This window comes from Agelaius phoeniceus, chromosome 6, assembly GCF_051311805.1.
Source record: "Agelaius phoeniceus isolate bAgePho1 chromosome 6, bAgePho1.hap1, whole genome shotgun sequence".
NCBI classification, from domain to species: Eukaryota; Metazoa; Chordata; class Aves; order Passeriformes; family Icteridae; genus Agelaius; species Agelaius phoeniceus.
The window spans coordinates 36,346,238-36,370,555 of record NC_135270.1 but is presented as its reverse complement, the minus strand read 5'-3'; the positions used below and the strand labels follow the sequence as shown (position 1 = coordinate 36,370,555).

Here is a 24,318-nt window from a genome sequence, read left to right as displayed (position 1 = left end):
AATACACAATTCAAACCCTCTAAGATTTATACTCGGCATTATTTTTCAGAATTACACCTCACCAAACAGGTCCAAACACGAGCTGCCGACCCTTAGGCTTCCAAAAGGCATGAATCATGTTGTAGAAGAGTTCTCAGCTTTACAGGAAAATTATTCAGTTTGGCAAGTACATAACCTAGTGCATGCACAGTTGGTATAGTGCATCTGGAACATATATAATCCTCCCTGTATTTGCATACACCTATTTTAGAGCAGGATAATTAACACCTCAGATATTCCTGAATAAGTAGGGCTTCAGAAACAGTTTTTCATCTTACTCTACAACAGTCCCAGGACTGTTTGAAATGCATAGGTAAATAGAAGTCTAATCCTTAACTCCTCAACATGTAACATTGTTTCAGCAAGATAAAGTAATACTCACTAAAGAAATAAAACAATTTTCTTTAAATTAAGCTAACAAAGTTAGTTACACAGGCATAAGATCATCCAGATTCACTTCTACTTACTTCTTACCTGAACCACACATCCAGCTAGAAAGAAATTGCTTATTTTGAGTAACCAAATGCACCATCACTTAACAGAACTTGGCATTGAAGGAAACATGAGAATTTATTCCACATGGAATGGGACTGAATATGCAGTGCATAGGTGATAAGGCACTGCTGCCAAGTACCAAAAGTAGCCTAGGGATTAAAGTTGGGGTGAAAATATGCAAAAATCAACACAAGAAGGCCAATTATAAATGCAAGAAATGCTCTTTAGTTCCAGTTTAATTGATAATCAATCTGGAAGTTAAAACATGTTCTCTCCAGAGAGGGAAGAATCTGACCAAACATAAACACTATTTTCAAGCAGTAAGATAGCAGGTGAGTAAGTAATCTTGCAATTGATATTTCAAATTAATTTCTGTAGAAATTGCATAAATCAGGGTATTAACTCAAATATTTGTCACATGTTTGCTGAATATCAATGCATCAAGAAGAACTTCCAGTGAAGATCTAAATCCTAAAATTTCTCCATTATTTGAAATTGGTTACATAGGTCAAGCTTTTTTCAGGTATACAAGTTTTTCCTCTCTTGAGGAGGCTGACCAGATCCCAATATCCTGTACAATACTGCTGATGCAAAGTTTACCTAGCAGATCATAACAATGAGGAAAATCATCCAGTGGCCCAGAACCCATTTATCACTTTTCTTTCCAAAGCATTTTCAACTATTTCAACATTTGCATGGGGTTGGAGCTTGTACTAGGTGACTCTCTGGCAGATGTCTGGTCTAAGGTCAGCACAAAACCTCCTTCTTCAGTTTCATTTTTCACTCGCTGTGTGTAACAAAAGAAGACCTAGAGTTAGCATTTTAAGGCACTTCTGAAAACATGGTATTGGAAAGCTGAAAGAAATCATTAGCACTGATTCAGTGCTTCCTAAAACTAATCTTATATATAAATATATATATATATATATATATATATACACATTTGTTTTCACAATGAGTGCTTTAATCCTTCATCTTAAAACTAAGCAAAATCCCAAAACAAAAAAAACCCAGCACTGATGAGCAATCTTGCAATAGCGAATCAGTGTGCACACATGAGGGAAAAACAAATGCAGTTGGGAAACAGATTTCAGTGTCAAGTTTCCCCAAGTGTTGTTATAAATATCAGGAAATTAAAAAATGCCCTTAAAATGCATGAACATTATTTAGGTCTTTAATCTGGAAGGGGCATGATTGATTTTGCAGGGTGGAAACTGCCAACTGTACCAGTGCCTGCAGATGGAAGGGGCCGGCACATAGCTGCCAATTTCAGGGAATATATTTCAGCTACTCTCTAAAATGGATTGCAAAAGCTTGTTGTCTTCTGCTTGCTCCTCCAGGCTCATGCTGAACTAAACAGCTTAGGGGGAGAACAGCATCAGTCTTTTCCTGAAACAAGAACAAGTCACAGAACATGGTTATTTTAGAAATGCCAAAAAATTAAAAACCTAAACCTCTGAGAGCAAGGGTGCCACAAGCTGAATGGGAAATAATAGACAACTCAAATTTAAGTCTTACTGTTTACACAGTGGACATTTTGAACCACAGTGAGAGGAAAACTGACCTTTAAATTTAAAGTTCACTTTTACATCCTTATAAATTATCATACAAGTAACAACATTTTCTGGAAACACAACTTCACTGTGTGAAACACATTTTGAAGTTCCTCTTGCACTATTAGAAAACAGTAAAATATGAAAAAGAATAAGTAGACCAATTTTTCAAATTAGACCATCTTTAAATACAAATGTTCTTAAATCTCAGCTTCCTCACTTTCCTAAATGTCTCAGATTTGAAAGTCTAGTTTCTGAGAAAAAATTTTGGATGGACAACTTTAGACTACCAGAGCTGATAGCCGATGGTCTCCAAAGCTTCCCATACAGCCATTATGTCAGTGTAGAGAGAATCATTTCTTTTTTCCCCAAGTATCAGTCTTGGCTTTTTTTTCTCCTTTCAGTTGGGTAGTAATGCACATCTCTTCCAAATCTTTGTCTTAGCTCTTCTCCTATACTGAAAAAATACTTTCCAGTAACAAAAGGAAATTAAGTAGTACAAAGCCATCTTTCTAAGCCATTTTCTACAGTTTTGTTCTTTCAAAGATTATCTGTTCTCTTTCCTTCTACTTTGCACTGGAAACTGTGCTTATGCCAGCACCTTGTTAAACTGATTGCTGAGTCTTTTCCTCTGGAATTTAGCACTGCTACAGCAGGCTAGCAACAGAGGCTGTCTCAAATATCTTGTGTTAAGGACAGATCTGAAAAGTTATCTGCACTGTGGAGTAAAGCTGTTTTGCTGGCAGCAAGAATACTAGAATGGATATAAAGTGTCTTGAGGAAAATTGTCTTTAGGACTGCATCCCATTAAAGACATTTGAGTGGAATTTTGTCCCACTGGTTCCAGCAGGGGCAGAACATCATTCCTGCTTTAGTTCTACTGGTATAATACATATCTACATATGTGACATCAAAATATCCCTTTTAGGGATTCTTCCTCTATAATCTTTTTATTTATCTGCAGACGTCATTTGCAGACTCTTGTGCCACTACAGAAACAAAATTGCTTGTTCACATTCTTCCCCAGTACATAAGACAAAGCAAGGTGCAAGATAAGCCCTTTGCTGTCTTTCTGAAACACTCCTTTCACGCTCACTGCAGGTTTGTGAGATATACTCTAACATCATTTGTTACATATTTCATACTGCAATGCCATGCCTGATTACATCAATCTATACAAAACAGAAACTGGCAGCCAGTCTCCCAATTTCTGCCAACTGTAAAGGTTAACATGTACGTTGGCATAATGTGGGTGTGTAAATAAGGGAATTTGTGTAGTCCTTTATTTAGCAATGTAAGAAAACATATTTCAGGTCGGAGATGAATAGTTTTCCTTCCCTCCAGGTGTCTATTTTCTATTTTGGAAATTTCAAGGAAGGGATTAAACATGCACAAGCACTACTTAGCAACAAAACACTAAGGAACCATACTGTGTGTACTATAACTTCATTTCATAAGACTATCATCACAAACTGCCAGTATTTCATCACTGCCAAGATGTCTTTGGAAAGAGACAGGAGAAGTCAAGGAAGTGGCTCTCAAGACACCCCCAATAAGCTCTCTGCCATCACTCAAGCCTCCCATAAGGCAAGTTCACCATTCCCAAGGATAATTAACAAATTTACTTCTAGACCAACAACCTTTAAGAAAAAAAATATTTGACCAATCAAGCAGGTTTATGGTTACAATTTTTCACCTTTAGAAGTTCTTATTATTGGAAAAGTAAAGACATAAACCAGTAACTGTCTTAATCAAATGCTGTCTGTATAAAACAAAGTTATATGTGTTTTTATACTTGTAAACTAAATATTTTCTAACCTGATGCAGAAATCCAGAGTAAATTAATCTAAGGTAGCTGATATTTCTCTTGATATTTTATTCTGGAATTGCACTAAATAACTAAACAGTTCAGCACGAATTAGCAGTCATTTAACAGTAAGGATGAAAATTAATTACTTGATATACCTGTGTCTGTTTGTTTAGTTTATGGTTTCTGCAGCAATTTGTGGTGATGACTAATAAACAAAACATTCAAATAAAGATCCACAAATTTTAAGCAATAAAAGTACCATATTTGCCATCCTTCTATATATACTTTACTGCCTTCCATGAATTATAAACTACTGCAATGAATTCCTCTGCAAAACTATTAGAAAACAAAAAAATGACAAGTCATATGAAATGCAGACTGTAGTGAGAAGGTAGGTGCTTTTGAAGGTCCTAGTCTCCTTAGTCTCCAGGATGAGATGTCAGAACAGAAGGGAAAATGTAAAAGTTTGCAGCACTCATTAGAGGTGGCATGAAGGTGATCACACCTTTACCTGTATAATGGCTTAAACATTAAAGGAGTATCAGTCCAAAAGAAAGGCACTGTCTATATACTCAGAAAAGAACCTGCAATAATTGACAGCTCTTATGCATAATCACCTTTGCTTAAATATGGAACATTGGTTCAAGACATTCCCTGTCAAGAATCAAAAGCCTAGAGAAACAGAAAATACAAAATTGGAGATTCACAGAAAAGTTCTACCTACATCTACAGCTCCACCTTTAGCAAAAATAAGTTTTCTGTTTAATCAGCTATGAATCCATTGACATTATTTTTGTTCTGTTTTGCTGCTGTGATTGCAACATGAGGGTCAAACACTGAAAGGTATGTATTCTAAAAGAAAATGTGATGAGCACAATAGAAACCTGTATCACTTTAAAATGAATAACCTGTGGCTGCATATCATTACTAGAACTGACACAAGCTGCACACATACCCAGTACATACCCTTACAAAGTGAAATGTATTTGAGTTTGGTGTACTTGCAACTGTCTTTAGATAAAAAGGGTAAAATTTCTAGAAGACAATTATAGAATCAAAGAAGCAGAGCAATAATGTGAAAGATTTTATCTTGAAAATGTTGGATGAATATTATGAAGTATTCTCCAGACAAAATGGCCAGCTGGAGATTTTGAATGGAAATTTTAAATTATATGGTTTAGGTGTAGCTGCGAGAGCATAGATAATTTTTCTTATATTCTGAAGTGTGATGCCAAAGAAAAAAGATTTTCTGATGTGAGTAATAAAAACAAAAGCTGAAGTGCAACAGGAAAAATTGGGATTAGATAAAAAGAAAAGATTTGTGATGGGATTGTTAGAGTTCCTTATTGAAGAATTATTTAAGAACTACTTATTGAAGACACTTGTAAGTCCAAACAACAATATTCCAGTATGCTTACATTGGGCCGGAGTAAAAAAACCATTTAGATTGAAGGTTCTAGTGATAAGAAAACATGAGAAAATGCCACCATCTGATCAACACTTAATTAATTTCAGTAAATATGAAGCTATTTTAATATGTCAGAATATGAATATACTGCAATTATTTTTCTTCTTCAGGGTAAGACTAATTTCTTGAGGAGAAATTATGCTCATCTTTACATATATTACTGCAAAATTAATAATGAAAACCTACATCAGAGATTAAGCTAGGGTGTGCTAAACAGATTCTTAAAAATGTTTAAGAATTATTATATTTTCTGTTGTGAATATAAGCAGATAGATAGACTAAACCTTTTTATGGTAGGAAAGTCAGTTAACTAAATGGTATTTGTAAAGATCAGCTCAGAAACTGCAAGTACTGCAACTGCATATTTGCACAGTGCATACCAGAGTGGACCCTAATATCACCTGCAGCCTCTAAACACTACTGTACTACTGCTCTTAATAGTAATAACAACAACATTCATCTTATTGGATACAGCAGTTCCTATTTTTGTATTCACAGTAAAGCTTTAAAATTTTTCAAGGCACTTTCAGAGGTACTTTTTCTTAAAGATAAAAAAAATCCCAAGTGTTTAACTATAATCACTATTGGGAAAATACATTAGTAATGTACACTTTAGAGCACTTCTGAAAAGCTACACTCCTAATACCAGGTAAATGATATATGTTTTAGAAACACTTATGAATGCCTATTCACTTATTAGTCTGGCATGGCCTCAAAACAGTATTGGCTAAACAATAGTGCTTCCATCATGGTTTTGTGTATGGTCAATGAAGTAAATAATATGCATTTTTTTAAAACGCTTGAATGCGTGCTTACACAGCAGTTTATTCAGACCCATTATGGACATCCAAGTAAATAAATGTTCCAAAGTCCATAACTATATATTTCATAAATACAGTGCTGCTAGTTTCTACAGAACAAGTAATAGGCACTATAACAATACCACATGCACAGGGGTTTATCCAACAATGTACTTAGCCACAAAACAGATTTCACAACTTCTTGCTGGCTTTTTCCCCTGCCCCCATAATTTCTTTGTTTTGTTTTTAAAGAAAGGTGCTAAAGGGGAGAACATTACCTTTCAAGAAGCTGTTACATTTTGAGAATACACAATCATTATGAGAAATAATAGCATGAAAGGGAATTTTTTCTTGAGAATCCCTGTAAAATCCCTGTAGGCCCTTTTTTGATCTCACCATCTTACTTTGACCACCAGCTGACTTAGATGAGCTCTGCAGTTGAGAACCACAGTTTTACATTAATGGCATTTGCTGCTCTGAGTAATTGCTCAGTAGAAATTCAGGAAGGGTTTTGTATCTGAGTACAAATACCAACAGAGAGCAAGTTCTTTAATAATCTGATGCATAGCTAGATGTGGGCAAGAGCTTGCCTTTTGCAGCCATCCTGAAAGCTCTTTAACCTTTATTCTTCTTTCATTCATGTTTTAGGAATGCTAACAGGACGAATGATACCTTAGGGAAGAAACAAATAACCACTGATCAGAATTGCAGAGATAAAGGGATAAGATTAGAATCTTGTATCTGTTTTGTAAGAAGCTGGGAGCCATTAAAGGAGGACAAAAAACTGATTTTGGCTACAATCTGTGCCACAGTGACAAAAAAAAGTCCCAATTAATTCTTCACAGACCTTGAAGTGAATAAAAGAGATGGATAGAGGAGAACAAAAAAGGGGGAGAGAGCCTAATCAAGAAGAGTTCTTCAACAAAAGCCCAAAACAATAAGTTAGATTTTTTTGAGTGTATCGGGATATCCCATAGATATTTAAGATAGGCTTTAAATAGTCAAAGTAGACAAACTAAGGCTTTTGACTTCTAGATGAGCTTTCCTTCCACATGGGCCCCTAAAACGATGATTTTCCAGGGGCCAAGGCAGACTAGTTTCAAAGAACAAAAAATGTCTCAATCTCTCAGAGATGGAAAAAGATTCTATATTCCAAGCAGCCTGTAAATTTGCAGCAGTCTGATGATATATGCACATGACACCCTTGTAAGTATTGAAATTAAATTAAAAATAATGAACTACTTAAAGTCTATTCATGGATATTCCTGACAGAATCTACGTGGGCTTGGGAGAAAGGAAAATTTGCTAAATTCATAATTCACTTAGGAACAGTTTGCTCAGTGTATGACCCATTTAAATGTTTTAAAATGTACATTTTTACCAGTTTTATTCCTTTTTAGTCTTCAAAGAGCCATTAAAATCACTTTTTAAAGGTCCAACAAAAGAGCTAAATGAATACAGAAGTGACACCCTTGATTTCAGAAAGGCTATGTACTCACCAGTGTACAAAAGCCTGAGTATAATGACTTCAGTCTCTTTCCAGGGGTGCTAAGGTAAGAAGCATTACAGATGAACTGGTTTTATGATACATAACCTTTCTACTTCATCAATTGCATAGTGTCTTTTCTTGATGGTCTGTTGAGAAATATAGCTCAAAACCTGCTTTGTTGACACTAGATTTATTACTGTAATCCACATTTTATAAGTTTGGGAGAAGCATATTTAAGAGTGTTAGAAGCAATAGAATATTCTGGGAAGTTTTCAGAACAAAATAAAAACATTAAATTAGTCCATAAATTTATCTTCAATGCAGTGAGAAGTCGATATGTGTTTATCTATTTAATTACTATATCATTTTTTTCATGTAATTTATCTAATTTCTTTTGGGATCTCATCAGTGTCTATAAATACCTGGCTGAAAAGTGTAAAGCAGACAGAGCCAGGCACTTTTCAGTGGTGCCCTGTGACAGAACAAGAGGCATTGAGCACAAACTGAGGGAGAGTCCCTCTGATTGGGGAAGACTTTTTAACTCTGAGGATGACTGAAGTTGCTCAAGGAAGTTGTGGGCTCTTCCTGCCTGGAGGTACTCAAAGGCCATGGGGATGTGGTCCTGGGCAATCAGCTCTAGATGGCCCTGCTTGAGCTGCCTTGCACTAGATGACCTCCAGTGGTCCTCCCAACCTACACCATTCTGAGATTCTATAAAAGCCATTTATTCCAACTCATTTGTTTTAAATTGTTCATTCCTGTCTCAGTCACATAATTTTCATACAAATTGTGTGTCTCATAAATTTTTATGAATAACGTTTTAATCCACAAGGAAATAAAATTCTTTCTCAGTTCATTTTTTTTGTGTGTGTGTGTGACTTAAAGTGATAAACTTAATGGCTATGAATTCCTCATCCCTGGAAAAAAATTTACTAATGCTATTTTTCTGTTGTTTTTTTCAAATTCTGAAACTTACTTTGAATTTTGATAATTGTATCAGACAATGAATGACTGAGACCTATTATACAATCCCTCATGAGATATTTTTCATCCTAGATTTTGTTAAATAGGAATCTTAGTAGTACTTCATTCAAATCAGTGTAAAATTTTATAATATAAAAATTCATCAGGAATAGTTAATTTTGAATATACTTGGTCCTATACCAATAAAACCAAATCGTGATCTGATTGGTGCTTAATTTAAAAAAATTGTTCATCTGTTTTGTCTTAATGGTGTTTTCACAAGTTTTTCGGTTCTGTGCAACCACTAAGGTATTTTCTTAAGTAGTTGCATTATCCAATATCATGTGAGAAGTAACATTATAGGCCCCAGTTTTGATGTGTTGTGAAACTGGCAGTGTAATCACTGCATCCTGCACTGTGGGCTCTATAAGAGGAGATCCTTACTACTCATCAAACCCTAGACTAAACTCATGGAATATCCTGAGTTGTAAGGGACCCATAAGGACCATCAAAGTCCAGCTCCTGGCCCTACACAGGAGTCCCAAGAATCACACACCCTGTGTCTCAGAGAGTTGTCCAAACACTTCTTGAACTAAGGCAGGCTTGGTTAACTAGGTCCAGTTAGCTGGCAGCCATATATTTGTTCTGTTGTGCTTTAAGGATTAGAAAGTCAGTTAAAGAAAAATGAACATGCAAAATGTCGCATGTTACAAAATTTTGCAATTTCAACCTAATTCACATTACCTATACCACAATGAGAACTGGTTAGAATGTGTTAATTTCACTCTGCAGAGACTGAGATGAGATGAGATGAGATATGAGAGTTGATTGTGAGACTTTTCTTGCTGGCTATGACTGTTCTCAACATAAGTTTACCATCCAGCAGAAAAAAGTCCATTTACCTTGTAGTAATGATGTAGTCACAGGAGAGTCCTCAAATTTTTTATCTCTTTCCCTCTGCAAAACAGAAACAAAGTTTTCTTCAAAAACTAAACCAGAGTAGCCCTAAAAGATTTTACAGCCACTTGCTTCCTGATAATACTGCCCCTAAGTTCTATCAGAAAAGGTTCTTCTACCCATCCACAGCTGTTTCTCATCTCTCCTTATAAAAAGACCCTGTAGTGAAATGTTCACTGGATACAAATTAAGCACCCTTTTGAGTCATCTGTGCTGCATACAGGCAATAACAAGCGAGTTACTGAAAATTAACTAGTTACGTTTGAAGAAAATACATTGCTTTTAAAAAATACTTGGAAATTTTTTCCCTTTTTATATTTTATAATTGGTAATGAGGGTAATACATGGACTCCAATAGGAAACATTTTCAATTCCACATACCTGGCCAAAAAGCAGTCTATTCTTTGTATTTGGTACTTTTTTTGACCATGTTTCATAAAAGGACATCCAAGGGATAGGATTTAATGTAATTTGGGAAGTTTTTTTTTTTTTTTTTTTCCTGTTAGGGTTTGAAAACTCTGCTGCTGTCAGATGAACTAAAGTCTGCTCTTCACCACCCCCACCCCCTGTGCAGAACTAGAAATCCAGAAATTACTTGTCTTTTAAGAATAACTGTAAGAGTCCATAGTTAAGACATTTAATAATCTTTTTAAATGTTTTCCTATAATTCATCTTGAATTTTTATTCACCAGTTTTTGTACCAGCTTTTTTTCTGTCTATTTTCTTGTCATATGACAGCTAATTTGTGGTTCAGAAACCATATTTTAAGGATAATGGGAATATTTCTACTGACATGCAGACATATTCAAGATTTTATTAATTATTTACATTTTTATCTATTTATTAAGCATTTTTTAAAGTCTTGAAGTGCTTATCCAAATCAAATTTCAAGTCATGTAGAATATCTACTGGTTTAAAAAATATGTATAGTAAAAGACGAAGGAGATATAAATTAAAAGACATAAGAGAAACTACTGGAAGAACATAATGTTTCTTCAAGGCATATCATCTGTTACTGAAGAAAACAACCTATTAGCAGTAAACTGTGTTATTGCAGCTGTAATAGGTGGCAACAAAACCACAGTAGAGGAAGAAGTGCAGAGACCCAAAAGTTAAAAAGATCAGTAGATAAGCAGAATGTTACGTGATAGCTGAAATGAGATCCTCTGAGAAATTAATTTTGCAACATAATATGCCAGCAGACCAATGTGATTTGAGACTAACTTTAATACAAATTTAGACTCTAGATATACAAAGTGAAAAATGCTGGTAAACAGCAAATGACACCCCCATCCTCAGATACGGCTGCTGATTTGAGAGATATCTTACAAAAACTCCTCTTGCTCCAAAGACTTTTCCTACGGAAACAAAATAAATACAATAAAAATTATTTCCTGTTGTGACAGAGCAATGCCTACTCTGGATATCTGTCTTTTCTCCCTCAGCTTTTAGTGAACATCCAAAAATATGTAAATTTTTTAAATCATCTCTATTTTTAGGAGTGGCCACCAATCTTGTACAGATACAACCACAAACATTTTAGGTAGGATTTTATTTGTCTCTATTAAGTCAATCCCATTTAGACAAGAGTCTAAATGACAAAACAAAACCCAAAACAAAACAAAACCAAACCAAAACCACAAGAAAACCCAGGAAAACAAAACACAACAAAACACCCAAACAAGCCCTGAGTATAAGTTTGAATCCGAACATATGGTTTTCAGATGTCATTTACCACACACTTGCTTTTTTGTATTTTGCTTTAGTAATTACAGCTTTACACTTCCTGCCATGGGTACAAGCATCTCTGGTCAAATTTTAAGGTGTTTAAAAAGCAGAGCAAGGGACCACTTTATTCTGTTTTGATGACACAGTATGTCTGATGTACCTCTGGTGTAGAGTCACTGGAGACATTGACATCCATTTTTTGCACCATAAATCCAGTGCACATCAGCCTTGCTGTGCATATAAACACATGCTGTCTCTGGCTTCCCACAAAAGGGAAACATTGCTCTGGAAAGGTAAAATGATGGCTAATATGTTAGTCTGAGAAACTGAAATCATCATTTGTAGTACACAAACATACCGATAAGAGTGCATAACTGGAAGCTAGAAAAGAATCTTTGGAATTCAATACCTCAGAACACCAAGCTATTAAAGAAAAGACAAAGTTAACTGAAACTTGATCTTGGTCTTACCAGTTGGAAAATGTGCTCACTTTCAGATAATTAAGTATTCAAAATTACCTATCCAGGTACAGTAAAATTTAGAAATCAAAGACCCTTCTAATAAATAAATTGATTTCATGTTTAAAATGTGCAGTAAAGCAATTGAACTTATTTTTCTATTTCAAAATATGAAGGAGCTTCAATATTCAAAAGTTATAAGACAGAGTTTTGTATGCATATACATATCTGTTTATCCTTCACTTGAAACCCTTTTTAAAAATCTCATTGTTTCAAAATGTTCTTCTTTATTTTCCTTCCATTGATTTACTGTATAGACAGATATTCCTCCTTGCTCCTTTTCTCTGCCTTTCCCAAGTGAAGCAGCACTATTGGAAAGAAAGGCAAAAAGGGAATGCTATTAACCACAGCTGACTCTGCCCTAGTCTTGGCCTTTATACAGAATTAGTGCAACATATGGCCTCAGATAAGAGCAATACATCTGAGCAGGGTCTGACAGACAGCACTACCTCTAGATATGCCTGTGAGTGGCCTTAACACACCTGAGTGCATCACTGGATTTGTGCTTTGGTCCTTAAAGCATAAGAGCCTTTCATTTTTCAAATTGTTTAGGCCATCCTTGTGAAGTGTCTAACAGCAACAGACTTTGGGAGCACCCAAAAGGGAAACCTACCTAGTTTAGAACCTGCTTGTTGAAATTAGGAAAAACTTGTTAAATATTCACTTAGAGGAAAGGAACAGATCATAGCTGCAGTCATTTACTAAGGTCTGCCTTGTTGCACAAAATACAACATGGGAATCTTTTACACACATGGTGGTAATGCCTGAAACACTGAATGAGCTCTCTGACTCACACAAATAGGCAAAGAATTGACACTAAGATAAACCTGCTTTTCTGCTCTTTCCTGGATGTTTGATAGCTATCCCTCCTCTGAGATAGCCTTCTATCACAGTCAGCAAAAGGGATGCTGCTCTCAGCAACTTCAAATCACAGCCTTAGTGCCAGCCCAGTCTCAAAAGGTGTTTAAATTTAGTAAACTGGGGCAGCTGGGGCATAGCCATATATTCTCTTTTGTCTTCTGTTACAAAAAACTATAACCTTGGCTAAAGGAATGAGCTAGCAATAGAAAAATATCTACAGAAAGACTCAGCAAATGACATTTGCTAGACATCCTAGGCCTACCTTAGGATATGTTTTCATATTGGTTCACAGACTGCTTAAACTTTTAAAAGAACATATTTTTAATTGATGGAAATATGATTCCTATGCAAGCATGCCAGTACATCCAGTATTGCCAAATAGAGTGCTAACATTCTGAAAACTTCAGACTTTGCTATTGTTATCACTCAGCAGCTGCTGCATTTGGTGTGATCTGTCCACAAAAAGCAGCTAAAAAGGCTTGTTGATTTTTTCCTCCTATATTAGATGCCCTTTTCTTCCACCTGCAGTCTTCACAATTAAAACTACGTGACCTCTTATTAACTATGAAGAATCATGAAGATATCATCTTTCATATAGGAATTTACACATAGGGAGACTCTTTCTCTATTGTCCCTCAAATAAAGTTCTAACAACTTTTGAATGACAGACAGAACTACAAACAATATCTTAATGTTTACTAAAACAAAGTACAGCATGATCTAAAGAAAATTTATTACTAGACCAGCTATAAACAAAATAAAATACCATGTATTTTCCTCTTTCCTGAAAAATTTACATAAAGTCAAGTGAAATCTAATTTGCCCTTTCTATAGTGCTGAATTGATTGGATAATGGTAAGACTTCCCAAAGGATTAAACCATTCCTATTTGAATGCTGATTAGTCTGACAGGGCTATATTGACAGGGAATGTATATATTAACACACAAACTCCTGCCACTTCTATTAATTCAATGTGGAAAATAAATTTTTAGCAGAGACTCAGATTTCATGTTTATAACTTGACAAATTAGTTTAGTGCTGCTGTGGAGATAGAATCAAACTGCTGTGTTTACACTATGTTGCCTCTTCAACTATGACTATATAAAAACAGCATTTACTAAAGGAAATGGAAATTCACTTTAGACATGAATACTCTGCTCAAGTAAAAGTTCTGGAATTTAAGAAGCACTTAGTTGCTGCATTAGGCCATTTAGGATGTTTCAGCGTCTCAATTGACTGTAATACCAATCTGCTCAAGTGCCCTGTTAATGACCTTCCATCTCACAGCAAGCTCAGGAATTCAGTGTTTATACTTTTCTCTTTTTTTGTAACTATACCATGAACAGACTGAAGGACAGATCCTTCTTTCTCTCACTACTGTGGCAGAAGTATGTAAATTGTTATCACTCCAAACAAAAACCCTCTAACATTCCTGCGTCTTAATGAAAATTACCATTGGCAAAAATTAGAAAGAGGGAACTGATTCAAATAGGGTGTTAAACATGAAGAAACATAGAGTTTTAAATGTTGATTCTAAATTTTAAAAAATTGTATAAATTAGCTCCCATGTTGCAGCATGAAGCATTCTTAGTTTTGTGTTATTGTTCTAAATGAATACCTACAACACACTAATATGTATCTAGACTAAGAACTACCATTTCTCAAAACACTCCTTAGAATTTTAATATAACTAGTAAGCAATGTAAGATATATATATATAGGGAGAGAGGATTGGATCTGTGCCACTGATCTAGCTTCACTGCAGTCAAAAATATGAGTCATTTTCACAAACTTAATATAAGATCCAGAGTATCCGCTATGTTAGCAAACCAGAATACTTAATCATCTACCCTGCCATGTCTTCACTTCACCAAATGGACTAAGAGCATGAGAAAACTTCCTTGAATAATAGCACTAGCACTTGTCTGCATTGTTTACATTTTATTGTGGCAGACTAATAAAAATTTGAGTTAGAGTATTTTGAAAAATACTGTAGCCAAATTCCATTTTTTCATTTTTCTTCACAACCCTAAAAATAAGACTTCATACAAATACTTACTTTTGCACTCTTTTTTCCACCAAAAAGCAAGAGGATCCTTTGTGATATATGAATTCTAAATTATCATGAAAAAACTATTAACAAAAAAAATTCTGTGATGCTCTCAAATGATTCTAATAGCTGAATACTAATTATGGAGAGCAATAAAGAATTCAGAAAGTAATTGCTCCCCCACTCTCCCCAGCAGAAATCTGAGAATGTAAAACTCTTGGTGTGAGTTTAGAATTCTGGTTTTGCACATCCAGGAAAGTAATCGATGCCTTTGAAAAACACAAATTCTTTTAGGATATCCATTTTTAAACCCTCAGTAGGCTATGGGAACAGTACCTGGCCTAGGATTGCAGCTATCCCCAGTTCTTCACATGCAATTAAGGATAGTTTAGAGCCTTTAGCATACTGCAACATGACAGACATATGTAAGCTCTAATACAGTTAGAGCCCAAAATTATGGCTGTTAAATGAACGTGATTCAGTTTAATTTTCATCTCATTCAGAGCATTCATCACATTGGCCAATATTTTAGTTAAATTCTTGGTCTCTTAATAATGCTACATAGCAAATCCCATCATTGAAGTTAGTGGGAATTACATGGCTACAATCTCTCTGTACACTCCTCATACTAGAGTCTGACTGGAATGGGAATTATCATGTTTGGGTTTTAATCCTATCAGGAAGAACATGTAGAAAGACTTATGTAAAACTAGTTAACATTTATAACCCTCCAGCTGAATCAGTTTCCATGTTTTAAAATGCTATTTTCAGGAAAATATATTTTTCTTAATGTTTAATGCACATTCCTTTTAATTTACTGTGGAGAAGAGTATCTATCAAATATCAATTTCTCTTATTTCCCAATTAGTTCATTGAGCCCTAGTCCTCATTTTTATCCCATTACCAGATCCTTAGGAATAATCTTGTCTAGCTTTTCTCATGTTATGGGTTTTTTTGCAGAAATACATTTCCAAGGGTTGTAAGTTAAGTTAGATACCTCTGACCACAACTGATAAGTCCTCAAGGCAAGGTAAGAAAATAAACCATCTGCACTTAAGATGTCAAAGTACTGCTTCTACAAATGGAAATTTCATTTCAATAAACATGAGGTGCCTAATCAGACTCAGACACCTTGGTTTGAGTATTATTGCCACCCCTACTAAGATGGGGTTCCATTTCAGGCACAGAATGCAATGAACAAAAAGGACTTGAAAACCAATTAAAATAGAAGCATCTGGCAAACCTCTGCAAAAGCAGAAATCTGCACTGAAATAAATTTTCAAGTAAATGCATTGAATCTGTGGACATTTCTGAGAGTGTTCCACAAAGAGCACCATTCTCTGGGCATGGTGGAGGTTAACCACCTTTACTAAAGCCTGGGATGCCAGTGGTGTACTCGGGAGCACCAGCTACTGGCACCAAGTATTTTGCTCTTCACAGAAATGGCACTCAAAGCTGTACCAAATTGAATTTTCTAAGTAGCACTGAAGCAACAGACAGAAGTGGCAGATTAGCTTGGGCAATTCTTGGCACAGAGAGCCAAGAGCAAGGGAACCCGTAACACAAAACCAAGCCTAAGCATTGCACAAACAGTTGCACTGTTAAATGCACCAGCTAAGGGCCTTCTCTAGAAGGAGCCACGTCTTGAGGGGATATCTTTATAATAATCTAGCCCCCTAGGTTTTATGTGTTAAGACCAGTTGAGAGGGTGTAGATTTTATAATGGACTGCTTGCAGTTTTTGAAATTAGGAACTCAAGCAACCAATTGTTCATTTAAAATTTAGAATTCTCGCTTAAAATGCGACTAAACCTGCAGCAGTAGTGTAAACTTTTTTTCTCCTATTAACACATTAAACCAGCAAAAAGAGCATAAACAAAATGGAGCTTAGTCAAACATTATATTTAGTGTACCATTCTTATTCAGTGTGTTATAAGAGCAGAAACATCATTTAACACAAATTTCTTCTGCTTGAAATAGAACAGCAATTCTCAGATGTTTGAGACTTTTGAACTTCAGGTGTGTTTAAATTCTAGTATCTTACAGCCATGTTGTGAAAACTTTCCTAAACATCAAGCTAAGAAGCATTTAATTGAAACATTATTCTGATACAATGCCATCTTCAGATTTGTCCTGTCAAGTCTCTTCTTTCCTTATCAGTAAATAGTGAGCCAGACTGATCTCAGAACTGGTTCACTGGCACCAGTGTTCCCTTACTTGCAAACCAGACTATGCAGAAAAAAAGCATGAAGCTCAGAAATGTAATTTCAAGCCTGCCTCTTGTCCAGATTTAAAGTTGAAACATAACTACAGAAAACAACCAAACCTAGGATCACTGTTACTGAGAGATTCAAAACTGTTCTTCATTACAATTTGGAAGGCAGACATTTTGCATTAAAGCTGTTATTTGAGAGAAATTAAAATGTTTGTGATTAGTGTTTCTGTAAAAGAGAATAAATTTGCTTTCTTAGCTCCTCACCTCTCCAGAGACAACCCCAAAATTTTCATGGCCTCATTTTAAAGTGTAGGCCTTAATATTTCAAGACTTTTCCAGAAAAGCAGGGATTTCTTGCTTAGAATACATCTTCAGGCTCCCAGGATCTGAAGCCCTGAGTCACACAGCACCCTGTCATTTGGAGATGGAGCACCGCAGCAAAGAGCACGATGCACAAAGCCTTTAAACCTGGGGTGCTCAGCTGGACATTGTTTCCCCTAAAAGCCTGGGTTTAGTCATTTTCTGGTGCTTTTGTTTGCTGGTTTATGTTGGTTGTTTTGGGTTTAGCTCTTTCTGCTCACTGAAAGAGGCCCACACTGCATCCTCCACATCTCCCTGCAGTGCTGAAGCTGCACTGGGAGAACAGCAGGACATACAACCAAAGAGGATGGGGACAGACACCGGGGCAGACACTGCCCATTGCCTTGGGAAAACACCACAGCAATCTGTCTTCATTTGTAAACCCAGGAACTGAGCTGCTCTTTGTAAGTTTTAAGGATGCTTGTGGTGTGGCATGGAAGTATTTCAGCTCTTTTAAGGCTTTTCATTGGGATGCTTTACAAGATCATCAATTTTACATTTTCTCCCTGTGTCATTGCTCCATTATTCAAGCTTGTTTTGACATGATATTAATTTATAATTTCATGCCTTGTGTTTCCATAACATTTACAAAATTATTATCCATCCATAAGAGTCTTCACACAGACCAACTCACCATGCAAGTAACTACATTTCTGATGTGTTTCTTCTTGTAGACTATTTAGAACATGACTAACCTTAAATCTTATTATATTCATCTATTAAACTCATAATTTCTGAACAGAAAAAAAATACTAACCCTTGCTGGAGTTTAAGAAAATGATTGTTTAACTGAATTGACACATCTATACAGATTTTTATTTCATTTTAAGGGACTACTTTAATATGAAACAATTTTACTATTGTCACTAAGTATGGAGACTTGGATTTTTTGCTGGTTTCTAAATACACATGTAAGTGACTACTTGTAGCAAATATTTTTACTGACAAGTCATTTGTCCTCCAAAGAAACAAATAAAAATTGAATTGAGAGTGCAAATATAAACTGCCCCTCACTATTTTACAGAATTAAAATAGAAAATTTAAATGCAAGTGAACTTCAGCATGGTTTTTGCAAGCAAATGATAAGTTGCTCAAATTCCTGGAACAACAGAAAAAAGATTCTAAGGAAATGGAAGTATTTGCAAGAGTTGCTGCATATAAAGCATTATGATGCCTGCAACAAATTGCAATTACTCTCACTTTTTAAAAATAATAGGCATAAGATATATACTGATATCTACCTGGTTTTAGAACAATAAAAGCATCATATACAATAAATTATAATAGATAAACTGTCCTCTTGACATAAAATTACCTTACAACATACTCTTAATTAACCAAATATTTTTCCTGAATATGACATATTAGAATAAAAATAGAACTATAAAACAAAATCTACATATTAACATAATGAACTCTCAAGATCTGGCCTTTTTTTTATATAACGATGCCAGGAAATACTGTGTTAGGGTTTTTTCACAAAAAATTTATTTTCTGAAAAACAATAATCATTGAAGTGTGTTTCCCATAAATGCTCATTACAATTACACACCTGCACGTCTTGAAAAATATTTGCTTGCCACAGTCACTTCCCTCCCCAGAACATCAAAATGCTTTCTGAAAAATTTGTTCATTCAAATATGATTTTTAAAAATTATCCATTTTTTAGGATAACCTCTGGGCAAGGTATTCTGAAAATGATAAGTCAGGGTATGAAAATTTATTCTGTTTCAAACCAGAATTTTTTTCTTTAAGTTTTCAAGATGACAGACTGAAGAAATTCTTCATTTACTGGTGTTTTTAAAAATGCATTAAAATAACATCATGTTTAGAATGACCTTCTGTTCAAAAACAAAGCCCAGAGATACTTCCCAGCAACTTGCAATTAGGCAAAGGAGGCTCTCTGCAGTGGTTGCTGTCTGAGCTTCCAGGCTCCAGCTACTCTCCCCAAGGGAGCACCTGAAACTCACTGGGCTTAGTCCCTGTAGGGCACCCACAGACCCATGAATCACATCATAGCACCCACCAAAACTCAGCTGCATAGGCTGTAGAGGGAACTTATGCTTTGTTCAATTTGATGCTGTGCCCCACTGCCATGATGCTGCAGTGGGAGCCCCAGTTACACTGTGCCATTGCCCTGCTTCACAGCAGCAAGGCAAAACTCCAAGGGACTCCTTGATAGCTTCACTCAGAATAATAGTGATAAAAGACATTTACCTGGTCTAATTTGCTATTTCGCCTCCAGTGCATAAGATAAGGAAATTAAGACCTAGACTGAAAATCAACAGACACAGGGTTGTTTTTTTTCCCTTACTGTTGTATAAATTGTTAAGAAACAGATTGTAGGATGCCTGAGGTCATGAATCATTTATTAGAAACAGGTAATCTGGCTTCTAGATTCAGCTTCAATGTGTGCTTTAGAAAAAGGTTACAGCTTCATCAGAAGAGACAGAAGAATTTCCTTGTATTCATAATCCTCTCCCCAAACCTTCCCCCTTCACAACAAAGTCCTCCCTGTAAAATGGGAAACACAACTAAGTAGTCCACTCTATTCAGAGCAGCAAGTCTGAAACAAAACAGGCCCCATGGGGCAGGCTACCCAGGTCATCAGACTACAGAAGTGTCCTGAATACTTCTCAATCTTTTCTTTAGGAAGTCATGTAGGCAGGTATTTGCTGGACCTGAAATACGAATCCAAGTCTCCATCACTTTCAATAGTTACAGTTAGTACCCATTTAGAGGAATTTTATCAGACATTTATCGCTTCAAAAGCGGTAGCATTAGTGATCTACAAAGCAAAAGGGAAAGCGTCTCTTCCTGCTGTGGAATTAAGTCTTTCTTTTTGGTAGTACTGTGAGCACACTGAAACATGCATTCTGGAAATCTTAATAAACAGGGTTAGTTCTTTTAAAAGCACTTTTTTTTTTTTTGTAAAAGCGAATATTAATAACCTCAGCCCTTGAATAAAATACTTGGTTTTGAGTTTTGACTGATAACCTGAAAATCAATTTTTTGCAATGTTTTAACATGAATTTTAGAAACTCCATATATGCATCTACCAAGCTATTTGTTTTTCATCCATTATTTTCATTTGTCACATTCTTTGCATTCTTATGGCCCTATTTTTTGCATTCCTCTTCTCAGTATTTCTGAGAATGCAATTCTCAGAAAACATGCAATTTTACCTAGGATTTCCCTGGTCATTCACAGGTAATATATGCAAACACTCTGTAACCATGAAAATAGTGATGCCATTTCTTCCTTTCCTTTCTTTTCTTTTAAGAAATCTGTTTTATTATTATCACTATTATGTGGCAAGTATATCAGTCTTGTGGGAACAGTACAAAAGGCAAACAAAAGGGTGTTGAAATAAATACCAAATATCTTGCCTATCAAAAAATAGGGATTTATTTCAGCTCTGAACAAAAGAGAGTTCTTACAGTTATCACATATATTTGCTAGGTGCACATTTTAAGCTATTTGAAACATTTTCATTATCAAGTATTTCGTGAAACATGTGAAAGTCCTACGCTCTCCAGCAACTTATTTCGCAGTCTGTATGTCACAGAAGTTTGGAGAAGATGAAATTTCTACATTTTTTATTTCTGGAATCTTTCCAGTTCTAATGTGAGCTGCATTGGCAAGGGTTCATCCAGTGCTACAAATGTGTTTCCAGTTTCCTCTGCCCACTAATGAAAAACACAAACTATCCTTGCAGGTTTCAGAAGCTACTACCTGAATAATGAAAAATGTACATCCTTTAGTGCAAGTGGACCAAGAACTTTTCACACTTCTGTTACAGGGACTGGTAGCATTTGTAATTGTTAGCCTGTGCTGATTGTTTAACTTTTCCAACCATATCAATGAAATTTCAGAATAAAAGGTGATATATCATACATTAATTGTGCAAAGTAGCTTCCAAACAAAGTCTCATTCTGTAGAGGCTAAAATTACTTTCCTAGTTTCCAATTTTAATTACTTGTGTTATATATTGATAGCTAGCCAAATCACAGACCTTGATTTTTCTTTTTTACTACTTATTCTGCTATCATGCTCAGTCTCAGTAAATCTGAAAAGCACTTTCTATATTTTGCTGTGTATGTCATACATACATTCACTTTTCACCATGATACTACCCAAAAGGCCCTTATGGCTCAGAACCACTACATCGACCTAAACCAAATTTCATCACAGAAGAACCAACAGAATTCAAATCAATTCGCTGCAAAAATAATCAATTTGTTGATCTCTACAAATGTACTGGATACAGGGACTTTAAATGTGTTAATTATTTAAATCTGTGCAGATTGTGCATGCCAGAGTGGCAACTAAGTGAACCACTTTAGGTCTGCTTTTATTTTCTACGTATCTATCCTCATTAAGGGTCTTTACCTGACCCCAACGTAAATTAACCTATCCCCAGAACACCCACCCCCAATACATCTGTCTCAAAAATTAACAAGAATATTGACACAAGACTCTTCTAACACCCTCTTGGGGTGTGCTTGGCCTGCTTACTTACTTCAGTGCTTGTTATCAAGTCTGTCTTCACTAGTCAGAGTGGTAAGTCTGTCCTTCAGCACAGCTATTAGGAGTTTTACCTTTCCAGAATCCTAAGGAAATAATTAATCCAAAGTTAGTGTGCAGTACTTCTTTTTTCTAGGGTCAGCATTCTCACAGGTCTGAAAAAACACTTGCCAGTTGCTTGAGGTCAACAGTTCAGTCTCGCTCATCCATTCTGCAGTGAGCTGTGAGCCTGCAAGAGCAGAAGTGGGCCTTGTGCTGTCAGCATCTTTTTTACAGAGCTGCTGCTCACCAGGTTGAGCTTCTCCTTTTAAATGCCAGTCATCACAGATTGTGTGGAGAGCTACTCTATCCTACTGTAACTTATCTAGGGAAGGAACTGCTTATTGTGATCTATAGCCTTACTACAAGTTATCTGAAATCTCACCCACCATTAAAATTATTCATAAACTTTGCTTTATAACTAATTATCAGAGATAAAAAGAAACTCAAGATCATTTTTACTCCATGTGCTATACACACCTGATTCTTTAACTTGGCCAGTTATTACATGAGCAAAATGAGTTGCTGAAATTAGGCCCACCCTGTCTGACAAACAAAGAAAATGTTGTGGATTATGCAGTACTTGATCAGAAGAGAAAAAAGACCTCTGGGGAAAAAAAGTTAGGTGCTCTGACAACAGGAGTATCTTGGGAAAAATAATAGATAAAGTTTTGTGGGTATGTGCCTACAGCATAGCTCCAAACCAGAGCTTGGGTGAACATAAGCTCAGCACTGTTCCTAGCCTCACAATGATCTTTGAATGCAAACACAAGGCTTTTCTTCATTTATAGTCAAATAATTTAAACAGATGTTTTGACCGAAGAGAAGTCTGCAAACTCTGAGTTAGAAAGGTAGTTCCACATAGACGAGACTCAGTTCATTGCTCACCCATGTTTGCAGTTTTCATTACTGCTGACACTCAGTTTGGGACTCTGGTCACTGGGTTCCTTGTATGCATATATCACATGTGTACACACACAAACTTGTACTAATGCCAGCTTCACAAATCAATCATGCTTCACTTGAGTGAGTTATTGCTACCACACAACAGCTGCTGAGAATGAAGCCACTCATCCATTACAGCAGCTGTCATTTCAGCTGCATGACCTCCTTCTACCAGCTTTCAGTCACCCAGCTTACAGATTTTTTTCTCTTGAAACTCCTCAATCTGACTGAAGGACCATCCAAGTCATCACTGGTTGTCAGCAACCTAGAGATAAACAGTTCTCTGAACCTATAGGCCTGCACACTTTGCTTTCATCTTACTCTGGGGTTTAGCTACTCCCAATAATTAGCCAACAGAACTGCAGATCACAGCCTAACAAAGCAGTTAGTGCAGTTCAAAGGCCAACTGGCACGCTAAGAGGAAGTCCAGCCATGCACTCCCACCTCTCTCCTACCATCATCTGACCCCTCAGCAAGTAGGTTAGAAAGCCACCCCAACAAACAAAAGAATGCAGTAATCTTCCCCCCACACTAGCTGGTGGTAGGATTAAATAAGCATTAGTACCAGGAGAAGCACAAAGCCAGGCTGGCGAGGAAGGAAGTGGGAACATCCCTTTCAGCAGGGGTTAGCCTTTTCATTGGCCTTATCTGCATTGTCAGGCTGTGCTTGGAGGTGTGTGCTCCAGGAACAACTGAGCAGGCTTAACAGCTTTCTGATGCCAAAAGGAGCAGTCCCATTCTCCTCTGCCTTGCATTCCATCTCTGGCATGTATCTGACCCCTCAGCAAACAGACTCATTATTCTGACCAAAAGCTATTTCCTCTATTGGTTGGGTTAGTTTACCCATGGTTTAATGAACTGAATTGGCTCAGAGAGAGGTCAGAGAAGCAGCAAGCAACAAAGAAGAAGCAGGGGAAATGCACAGACTGGAGAAGTGGGTACACAGTGCTGCCCTTTCAGGAACAGCAAGCAGGCAAGTCAGCTCAGCCATCTCATCCCACTGCACTCCCGCCACCTAGCTGGCAGCTGGCCAGCTTTCAGAGGGAAAACAAGCCAAGAAGGATGTGATCCTACCTACCCAGCTGACAGCTCTTTCTTTTGGGACTAACAGCACCCTTCAGCTAAGTGCCTGCTAGCCTTAACAGGCTACAATTTATTGTCCAGCACTCCTCAACTGAGATAGGATCAATTAAGATTCACCATATCTGCTGAGACACCCAGTTCAAGCTCCACCACTAAGCCTTCTGCTGCAGGACCTACTTACTTTCTGTAGCCTTCAGTCCCTTGTAGCAGGAGGGTCAGGAGCCCTCCACTGCTGAGAGCCCAAGGAGCTGGCATGGCCGCCGCTCACCCCTCCCAGGGTGGCCTGCCCTCCCTCTAACACCTCCTGCTCCATGTTCCACTTCCCCCTCCATCTGCCCCCAGCTCCTGATGCCTCAGGAGAGGGACTGTGGGGCTGCTCTGTGAAGGCATGGTCCTTCTCACACAGAAGGCATGGTCC

At 36.6% G+C, this 24,318-nt stretch overlaps 1 long non-coding RNA gene across 1 annotated transcript in view; it reads right to left on the bottom strand.

Moving 5' to 3' along the window:
• LOC143694369 (uncharacterized) overlaps window positions 1-21,959 on the bottom strand; it is a 29,293-nt gene extending 7,334 nt beyond the window's left edge. Inside the window, exons 1-2 of the long non-coding RNA XR_013182826.1 lie at window positions 21,829-21,959; window positions 9,520-9,574 (exon numbers count right to left, since the gene is read on the bottom strand). This is a non-coding gene — a long non-coding RNA (uncharacterized LOC143694369). The remainder of the gene's footprint in view (window positions 1-9,519; window positions 9,575-21,828) is intronic.
• Window positions 21,960-24,318: the final 2,359 nt, after the last annotated feature.